This window comes from Hemicordylus capensis, chromosome 2 (assembly GCF_027244095.1).
Source record: "Hemicordylus capensis ecotype Gifberg chromosome 2, rHemCap1.1.pri, whole genome shotgun sequence".
NCBI classification, from domain to species: Eukaryota; Metazoa; Chordata; class Lepidosauria; order Squamata; family Cordylidae; genus Hemicordylus; species Hemicordylus capensis.
This window is the reverse complement of record NC_069658.1, coordinates 239,373,798-239,384,633: the sequence shown is the minus strand read 5'-3', so window position 1 is coordinate 239,384,633 and position 10,836 is coordinate 239,373,798. Positions and strand designations below refer to the sequence as shown.

The 10,836-nt window shown below is 49.2% G+C and overlaps 1 pseudogene; it reads left to right on the top strand.

Moving 5' to 3' along the window:
• Nucleotides 1-5,785: 5,785 nt before the first annotated feature.
• LOC128347569 (zinc finger protein 208-like) overlaps nucleotides 5,786-10,836 on the top strand; it is a 42,874-nt pseudogene continuing 37,823 nt past the window's right edge.

The following is a 10,836-nucleotide window of genomic DNA, read 5'->3' as shown; positions in this document are numbered from 1 at the left end:
TGCCCATAGTTTTTGGTGTGTTATTTTTTCCTCTTTGCACATGGGTTCCTGATATTATCACATTGCCAATAATATTTAAGGTTTCCAGACTCATCAACAAGAATTCACCTTGGTCCAAAGCTGCCTAAATGGAGGTAGTGGTAAGTCTCTTTTTTTAAACTTTTAAAACTGTTGCTGTGGGGGGTGGGGTGAGAGCTCCGCCCGCCTCCCAAACCGTGACAGTTGAGGTTGGGCACCATTGTGTGAAAGGGTTCAAAGAACCCCGGCCACCATACTTGGACCATGGCTCAGACCTCAGCCACGCCCCCTGCATCTGACGTCAGACGCAGGGGGTGTTGTTTTGCTTGCAAGCAGGTTTGCGAGCAAATTCTGGCCAGTGCCGTGTTTGCAGTGAGGCCAGGAGTGGCTCTCCCTGCTTTAAAAGGCAGGCAGGAAGCCGTGTTCCTGGCCGGGCTGGGAAGCCAGCACTGGCTAAGATTCTCAAAAATGGAGAAAAGCGCTACTCTGTTTTTGAGAAGCTTAGCCAGCGCTGGCTTCCCAGCCTGGCTGGAAACAGGGCTCTCTGCCTTTTAAAGCAGGGAGAGCCACGCCCGGCCTCACTGCCAGAATTTGCTAGCAAATGGAACGTCTCCATTTGCGAGCGTGCCGCGGCCCCTGCATCTGGCATCGGACGCAGGGTGTGTGGCAGGGGGGGCGGGGGCACCGGCAGCAGCTCTTCCCTATGCTCCTGACAGCTGGGGGTGGTATGAGGCCTGGGGCAATTGCCTCTGTTTGGATGCCCCTCCCCACAGGTCAGGCCTGTGATATATTCCATCTTCTTTGCTGTTTTCTATGGGGAGTGATGCTGGGCTTTCAGGCAACATAGATGCCCTTATGGATTTTTCTACCATGAGTGGTCTTCAAGTCATGGAAAACTGTTAGAAAAAAAGTACTAGTGAAAAATTGACATTAATTCAAAAGGAATTTTTAAAAAATTGTGTTCTGGCATTACACCACTATTCTGTTAATTATTTTTATTTATTTTATTCTTTTTTTATTTATTTATTGTTGAATTTCTATACCGCCTTTCATTAAAAACAACCCCAAGGCGGTTTACAAAAGTTAAAAACATACAATAAAAATGACAATTAAAATATTAAGCTAAAAATATAAAACAAATCTAATTTAAAAACTATAAAATGCAAGCATAAAAACACATAGACACAAGGTTTTGTCTGTTATTGGCAACTGCTCTTGCTGCTGTTTTCAAACCACTGGATTTCCCCCCTCTGCCATTGTGTGGAGATGGTTGTGTGCGAAGATAGAAAGCAGCCATGGAGCAGTCCCGCCATCACCAGCAGCGCCTGGAGGGTGCGTGTAGAGTGGTTCAGAAGCAGCGACCATGCCTCTCACTGAGATCAGCAGCTTGCTGCACAGTATGTGGGCTACTACAGTTCTTGTGTTATACTGGTCTAGTGCAGCAGCATTCTTGCCCTTTTGCCTGGGCAGTAGGGGGGAAAAATCAGCTGCAATTTCAGTATTTTCTATGACTTCATTCATTCATTTATGCTATTTGTCTCCTAAGTCATCCCAGAAGCTCAGAGCAGCTTACAGCATTATTATTTTTTTAAAGCTTGTCCTCAAGGGGTTCACAGTCTCAAAGGATATATGGAAGAAATTTATTATGAGAAGCAACAAGAAATTGGGGAGGGGGGCATGCCTCCAGAGAATGGAACTACACTATATCTGGGGGTGGGGGTGGGGGAGAGAGAACCAAATTTCTGGGAGCTCCATGTACCACAAGAGTGCTTTTTAAAAGAGTACTCTTATTTGTGTGTGCAAATAAATATGCACACTCAGAGAAAGTACCTTAGGGGCACTGACTGCAACCTACAAACGAACATCGCAACCTGCAACAATTTACTCTCGCCCAGACAGAAACAAGTTGTTATAATAAGAACTAATCTACCTACTTTCCTTTCACTGTTCTTACAACTGTAAAATTTGGTTCAAATCAGTCCACAAAGGACCCTTCTAAAAGAGTTAGGCTTATGTGTGAACTGGGAAAAGTCAAAATTGACCCATCTGAGAGCTATAGAATTCTTGGGCATGATTCTCAATTCACAGACTATGCTGGCATCCTTACCACCTTGAAGGATAGCCGACATCAGGGCCATGGCCACAGGATACTAGCCTCAAACACTCATCCAGCACAATCCATTCAGAAGATGTTAGGATTTATAGTGTCCACTACCAGCATCCTTTCACTGGAACATCTCCAAATGCGGCCATTGCAAGAGTGGTTCCCTTCAGCATTTTATCCACAAGAAGACCATCCTCACACCAAGCTCCTGCTTCCATACAATGTTCTACAGTCAGTTCATTGGTGGTCCAAGATCTCCAGTCTCCTAGAAGGCTGCCCTTTTGTGCAACCATTGGCAAAGTTGTCTCTTGTGCAACCATTGGCAACAAGGTCATCTGGCAATGACGGATGCCTCCAGATCCAGGTGGGGCACACACTGCACCAACGGCCGTGTAGCCGGGCATTGAAATGACCACAAAAGCAAGTACCACATCAAGCAGCTGGAACTCCTGGCCATCTGGAAAGCCATAAAGGCATTCCTGCCATTATTGAAAGGCAGCTCCGTGCAGATTATGGTGGACAATGTAACAGCAATGTCATATCTGACTCATCAAGGTGGAACACACTCACCCACACTGTTGCACCTGGCATCAGTATGTGGACTTGGTGCCTCCATCACCAAATTTGGCCCTCCGCAATCCACACTGCACGGAAGGAGAACGTATGAGCGGACTCCTTGAGTTGGACGCAACAAACACAATCCCACAAATAGACACTGGACCACTCAATTGTGCAGTGCAATCATGTGGACCACTCAATCGTTCAAAAATGGGGGCTACCCTTGTATAGAGTTTGCTACTGGAAAAAACAGGCATTGTGAGCAGTTTTGCAGGAGAGCGAACCATGAACATCACTCCTGGGGGGCTGTGTTTCTAACATCTTGGTGTGGGGAACTGCTGTACATGTTTCCTCCATTGCCACTCATACCAACGGTTCTGCAGAAAATCAAGGAGGCATGCATAGATTGCATCCTCAGAGCACCTTGGTGGCCCCAACAAGCCTGGTTCTCTACACTACTAGCCAGGTCCAAAGGTCAACATCTGCCCCTACCCAACCATCCCGACCTACTTACCCTTGCTAAATGGGCAAAGAGGCACCTTTTTAACATGGTAATTTTCTTTATTTAGCCGGGGGAGAGTAACTGTCCCTCTCCATTCATATCCTTCCAAACAGGAGAAGGTCCTCCTGAGACTGGATGCTCCATACTTACCCAAAGTGGTGTCCCAATACTGCGTCTCTCTGGACATCTGCCTTCCGGTGTTCTTTCCTTTGCCTTCTTCAAATCTTGGCATACATAAGGCGGGTGCTGTCCTTTTACCCTCACTGCACACAATGGCCACTTGGTCATTCCACCTCCTGATTCATCTGCTTTTCTGAGGGCAACAGAGGGAAGCAGGTCTCCTCCTGAGGACTGTCAGCCATCAAGCAGGCATACACCCTTGTGAACAACCCCTCCCCCACCCGCCATTAGAGCTCACTCTACAAGGGTGAAGGCAACTTATTTATTTATTTATTTATTCATTCATTCATTCATTCATTCAATTTTTATACTGCCCTTCCAAAATTGGCTCAAGGTGGCTTACAATAAAACAAAGACAGTTAAAAACAATCAGCAATTAAAAATATAAAATATCATAATCATCAAACAATAAAACAATTTAAAAATCCTGAAAAACAGGTACAATTAAAACCTTTTAAAACAATTTAAAAACCCTGGAAGGCCAGGCCAAACAGATAGGTCTTAAGGGCGCTCCTAAAAACCAATAAAGAATTCAAATTACAGATTTCTGCAGGGAGTGCATTCCACAGTCCAGGAGCAGCTACAGAGAAGGCCCACCTCTGAGTCTCCACCAGACGTACCGATCGTGACTGGAGATGGTCCTCCTCTGATGACCTTAGCATATGGTGGGGATCATGCAGAAGAAGGTTCTCTCTAAGGTAATTTCCACTGCCTACCTCCATAGGATCCCATTAGAGGATATCTGTAGTGCAGCTACATGGGGGCCCCTATCCTTCATTCGCCACTATGCCCTGGGAACCAGATCAAGAGCCCACTCGCAATTTGGAGCAGCAACCCTCAACACTGTTCTTCAGTAGATGCCCACTTCTCCTGCCATCCTGGTGAGTAGTTTACTAATCTCCTAGTGTGAAGGACAATAGGAGCACTAACAAGAAAATCAAGTTACTTACCTGAAACAGGTATTGCTAAAGGTAAGGAGGCTGTTTTCTCTCGCTCCCCCCCGCACCTTTAGAGAGGTTTAGGAATGCCCCCTTTATTTGTAAAGGGGGATCCTCAAAGATCCCCTTTACAAGTATACCCACGGAACTGGACCGGGCCAGTTTGAATCTGGTCCAGATTTGAACCAAACAAGCCAAACCAATTCCATGCACACATCTCTAGTAGTTCAGTGATAGGGCATCTGATTTGCATGCAGAAGGTCGCAGGGTCAATCCCTGGAAGGATTTCCGGGTAGTGCTGTGGGAGACTCCTGCCTGAATCATTGGAGAGCTGCTGCCAGTCAGTGTAAGCAATACTGAGCTAGGTGGACCAATGCCTGACTCAGTAGAAGGCAGCTTCATATGTTCACACTTAGAATATTTGGCTGGCTGCAAATCCTGCCCTCCCCAGCACTAGGGGGAATTTTTAGCACAGAGTCACTCACCAGTGAAGGGACCCCACATGGGACAGTTCTGCTTAGGAGGGAATCTTATACTGAAGCCACCCAGGGGGGACTGGTCTGTGGTCTTCACTCTAGATTCTGTAATACATCTCTCCATCTTGGGATTGGGAACTGGATACAGTTCCAAAATCTGATTTTCTGAGTGTGGTTCTGGCAAAATCAGGACCCATACTTTTGTTGTTTCATGGGATGCTTCCTTTAAAGACCCAGAGAGAGGTCCCTGTTGCTTGGTTTTCTATGGGTTAAGGAACAGAAAAAGATGGGGAAAGAACCTTTGGGGAGATGGTAATGGTGTACCTGCAGAACAATTGTGCCTTCCTCTTATTCAGCCCTGTAAACACCTTTAAACGTCCCCTCTCTAGGGCAAGGCATTAAGTGGCTAGCCCTCATTGTTTTCTCTGGAAGGTTCCATTTATTTTAAGCATTTACATTCTGCTTTTCAGACAAATCTCCCAAAGCTGATTACATTTTAGAAAATGAACAAAGAATGACACTAAAAGAAACACATTTACATGTTGTGCGCTTTTAGCTTTGTCTCTCTTCTCTTTGGAGATCGAGATGGTTCTTGGATTGCTCTGTGGGGTCAGTTGGGGGAGGGAACGGGCCATGCAGGGCTACACAACTTCAGCCCCCCTGCAGATGCTGAACTACAACTCTCATATTGGCCACTGCAGCTGAGGGTGATGGGAGCTGTAGTACCAAAAACCTTTGGAGAGGCTAACTTCTGCAGCCCTGCTTGAGGGCAAGGCATCAAAGGGCTAGTCCTCATTGGTTTCTAGTGAGCCTCCGTTGAAAGCAGGGATAGGAGACCTTGCCTCTCCAGCTGCTGTTGAGCTACAGCTCCCATCGACCCCCAGTCCCAATTTATCGTGGCAGGGGATGATGGGAGTTGTAGTAGCTCAACTCAAGTTGTCGTTGGAGAGCCGACGGTTGCCTCCCTGTGAACTAAGGGTTAAAGCGAACGAAGCTCTATTCCTAGAGGAGCAAACAGGAAGAAAGGCATGCAAGGTGGGGCACTTCCTCTTTCCTGCTCTCCCACTGCCAAGTAAGTGGTCAGGGGTGCTGCTGCGGGGGCTCTTCCGGGGTCCTCCCCCTGCGAGATCATCTGGTGAGTTCTGAATGCACCCCCTCCCCCCCCCGCCCGACATGGCTCAGACCTCACACCTGGGCTCGTGCAGGGGAAGCAAGAGAGAGAAAGCGGGGGCTGGAGCCAGGAGCCCGCCCCTGCTGCTGTCAGGTCTGACAAGTCCTGGGTGGGGGTGAAACAAAACAAAACACAGCCGGGCAGACTGCAGCTCCTCCCCTAAAAAGATATCAGCCCCACAAACTCTTCCTGTCCTTTTTGTTTGGTTGTGTGTGCTGGTGGTGGTGGGGGAAATCTTGTCCATCTTCCTGTCTGATACACTTGATGAAGCGAGACCTTCTAAAATCCACTGCCTTTCGCGGGGGGCGGGGGCGGGCGCTTTTCTCCAGACTCTCCCACAATTTCTAAATATACTTCGTCACAGCAGCTGTAAACTTTAGGCAGCCGAATCTGCATTTGGAATTGTGCACTGTCACCACCCTGGCCTCTCCGCGGCTGGCTGCTCTCTCGCCCACCTCTCCTTCTCACCTCCCCCAGGCAGGGCCTCAGAGTTTTTGAGGGGAGGGGGTTTGGTTCACCCGAGTCCTCCTGCCCCAGGCTCCTTGTGGTCACTGTGACAGGCTCCGGAGGCCGCCACCAACTGCCCCTCATCACTGGCCAAGCCTGCCCTAAACCCCTCCTCACAACTGATGCCTCCCACGGCCCCACAGATTGGACCTCTGCCCTGCCATATCAGGCTGCTCGCACCCTCATTCCCCTCAGCTGTGCCTCTGTCTGCTACTGCCTCCTCCCTCACTCGCTCCGGCCCTTCCCCCAGCCCCTCTAGCCCGGCTCCTTGGTCTGGCAGTCTCGGCTGGCTTCAGGCTGCTCTGCCTGGCTGCCCACTCTGCCTGGGGCCTCTCTGGCCTCCGCTGCAGAGGGAACGTCAGAGCTGGTAAGGCAGGGCGGGGGGGGGGGGCCTGGACATGCACAAAGCCAGAGTGAATTGTTTTAAAAACTTCTCTCCATCATCTTCTCTTCACTTTCCTGGCCTGTGTAGGTAGTGGAAGGACCCTGCCAGTGGATTCTCAGCCGTCTCTTCTTTCTGTTGGAGGCTAAGAGACTCCATTACCACCAGATCTGGTAGGGGGGCTGGCTGAAGGAGGAGAGTGGAGGACGGACAGATCCTTCTGTTCCTGGCAAAGTCGCCTGGTCCTGAAAGAGTCTCTCCTTCCTTTGCCTTCTGTCAAAGCTGCCGGCTGGGAAAGCTTTGAAGGCCACTCCTGATGGCTTGAATCTTGCTAACTGGGCAGGGAGGCAACTCTGAGAATGTTCAGATATTTAGCAGGGAGGGAGCATGTATGCCTCTTCATCCCAGGAGAGTGTCTTTTCCAGTGGCTGATGCCAGTAAATACACCGTATCTTTTCTGTAAGACTTTGCACTCCTTTGGGAGAGGGAGCCATCCCCCCTGCCCGACACTTTCTTTTGCTATATTAACCAACCATTTTTGTTGAAAAGAGATATTTAAAGATAATAACTATTCAAGGAAACATCCCTCACCCTTCTCAAGCCATCTCACCTTAAGGATCCTTCTGGATTGTGTATAGAAGATCATGTGATCTCAGAAGGAGGAAATGCTTTTTCTTTCAGGGTGACTTTTGAGGCCATTAATTTCACTGAGGAGGAGTGGGCTGTGTTGGATCCCGACCAAAGAGCCCTTCACAGGGAAGTCACGGAGGAGAATTTTGGAAATCTAGACTCTCTGTGTAAGATTCCCTTTCTCCCTCGACCTTGGTTGATAAAATGTGATATAAGACGCGGTGTAAACCTTTCTTTTCTTTCTTTCACACTTTCTTTCCTGTCTTTGCAGGAGTATTGCTTAATTTATTAATCAATATTTGTTATTGATCAATATTTGTGAGCAAGACCTGTTCACTCAGTAAGTGGTGGGAATAATGCCAAGTTCCATGCACGTAGAGGCCAGAGAGCCAGCATAGTAGAGTGTCAAAGTACCATCTGGAAGATCCAAGTTCAAATGCTCCCACAATGATGACACTCATTGGACCGGATCTTACGATCAGTGAGACCCGGTTTGGGGAGGTGAGCGGGGAGGGAGCCCTGGGCGGCCGGATCGGCCGCCCACACGATTGCTGGCTCCATGACAGAGCCAGCAGGGGCTGGGGGGAGTGAGGGCCGATCGGCCCCTGCAAGCTCCAACATGCCCTGCGCGAGCGTGCAGAGCATGCTGGCGAGACCCCCGGAGCCGGGAGGTGGCTTTTTGCCTCCGCTCTGGGGGTCTTCTTGTGAGTAGTCATGGCGCAGAGCTGCACCGCAGCTACTCACGATCAGAAAGCCCAAGTTTGCGGAGCAAGCACTTCACAAATCTGGGCTTTAGGGAGGGCTACTTGAGCGGGTTACCCACTTGTAAACCATCGGGCTCACCTGGGGTTTACACGATCAACTCTCCTAGCCCGATTTTTGTTGATCGTGAGAATAGCCCCATTGAGGCTGTTCTCATGACCAGCAAAAACAGGGCTTGAGGTCTGAAGGCGGGGTTAGCACTATTGTGTGAAACCTCGGCAAGCTCTCAAACAGGGCTCTGTCAAAAGAGGGTCATCCAGTTCCCAGCCCCTCCTCTAAAACCAGGTTTAACAAGCAGGGGAGGTTGCCTACCCCCTCCCAGTAAAGCCACAGAATGCTGCAGAAGGCCGCCTATACAGAGGTACCATAGAGCCTGCATACCAGAGTGGGCGGAAAAGCAAGCAGTTTAACACTTGGCGAAAGCCCATCCAGCAACAGCTCTGAGCGCTCACTCAAATTTACTTAAAGTGGCAGGCACCTTGCAAATGAGCCCAAGGGGAAATATGAACATAGAAAGCTGCCTTCTACTGAGTCAGACCATTGGTCCATCCAGCTTAGTACTGTTTACACAGACTGGCAGTGGCTTCCCGAGGCTCTCAGGCAGGATTCCCATTCAGCCCGACCTGGAGATGCCAGGCAGGTAGCTCAAACCCTTCTTCCTATAGCAGCCCTATCCCCTAAGAGGAATAGTTGCACAGACACATATGTCATACTATTCTTTCATTTTACATTTTACTAGCTGACCCTGCATAGAACATCTGTGCAGTCTTGCACTGAGCCTGTGGCATCCCCCGCAGCGTGCTCTCGCTCGCTCACGCCACCCCCCGCAGCGCGCTCTTGCTCGCTCGCGCCGCCCCCGCAGCGCGCTCTCGCTCGCGCCGCCCCCCGCAGTGCTCTCTCGCTCGCGCCTCCCCCCCGCAACGCACTCTTGCTTGCCCGCGCTCTCTGTCCTCCGTTTTTCTATCTCTGTCTCGCAGTCCTTGCTTCCGCCTGCCACTGCCAGGGACTGTCGCCTGCTCGCCTGATAGCCGCCAAGCTCCCTGCTCCCTGCCGCTTCATGGTACAGCTCAGCCAACCGTCTGCCAGTCCAGCTCGTGAAGCCGCCCCCAGCCTCCGAGCTCCCTGCTGCTTCACAGTGCCCCCGAGTGCCTCCTTTCTACCACATCCCCACGCCTGGCCCGTTTTGAAGAATTAATAATATAGAATATCCCGCTCTTCCTCCAAGGAGCCCAGAGCCCTACATACTCAAGTTCCTCCTCACAACAACCCTGTGAAGTAGGTCAGGCTGATAGTGAAGTGACTGGCCCAGGGACACCCATCAAGTGTCATGGCTGAATGGGGATTTTTGTGCTCCTTCCTGTCTCCTGCAAGTCACTGGACAAGAGCAGGAGTGTCCCTGCCCTTGCCTTTCTGGGGAGTGCATTGGGGGTGTGTGACTCTTCCTTTGGGGCTGGTTGGCAGTGGCAGCTGCTCTCTTCTCTCTCCTTTGGGGCATCGGGACGGAATTCAGTTCCTTTGACAGTTCTGCAATTGCCAGGAAAGGGTTAACTGAGGTTACCAATCAGAGAGCTACAAAGCGGGACTGCAGCTTGGAGCCCTCTGAGTGGTCTCCTTGGGTCATGTGATCCCCGCTAGCCACTCAGGGGGCTGGAGGACCAACATTGCAAGCTGTGGTTGACTGCTAGAAGAGAACTCTGTAAAAGTTGATTGTCAGTCTCCTATGTTCACTGCCGATGCTTCACCAAATGTACGTGTGTTTGCTGTGAGGCTTGAAATAGGGTTAAAGTTGTATGCATGGGGTCACCCTGTTTTCTGCTCGTGTGAATAGCTTCATTGTGTGGCTTCGAGTAACTCAGTCAAAACCATTTTCCTGCCCTAGTACATTCTAAGTGGATTGTGTCTCCCCCGCTCACAATCTAGTGGCCAGCTGCTTAGGTACTGTTGCATAGTTACAGAATTACAACTTTAGTCTATTTCATCTATAGCCTGCTTTCCAAAGTGTTGGTGACTTATGAAATCACCATTTTCTTTTTTTAACAATTATCTCCCTCCAAGGAGCCTAGAGTAGTGTACATGGTTATGTTTATCCTCATAACAACCCTGTGGGGTAGGTGAGACTGTGAGAGAAGTGACTGGCTCAGAGTCATCCAGTGAGGTTCATGGCTGAATGGGGATTTAAAATCTGTGCGATAGGGATGTGCACAAATCGGGTGTTTTTATTTGATTTGTGTCCGAATCGAATCACCCCTGATTTGTTTTGTGTCCAAATCGTCCCCTCGAATCACCTCAGATTCTATTTAGATTTGATTAAATTTTATTCGGATTTGGATAGATTGGGCCACTTATGAAGGTCCTAGGGGTACCAAATTTGGGTGGTGGGTAGGTCCCCATGGGTGCCACCTACCACCCATATTTCAAGGCAGTGGGGCACTTGGTTGATTTTTAATTATTCTTTCTAGTTTTTATTAATTTTGTATATTTCTGCTATAGGAAATAATGGGGATTCAAAGTCACCCTATCCTAACCCTAACATGGATCCCCAGCTTTAATTTTTTTTAAAAAGCTAAGCTTAAAAAAATAATCCAAATATCCCTTATAGAAATGGAGT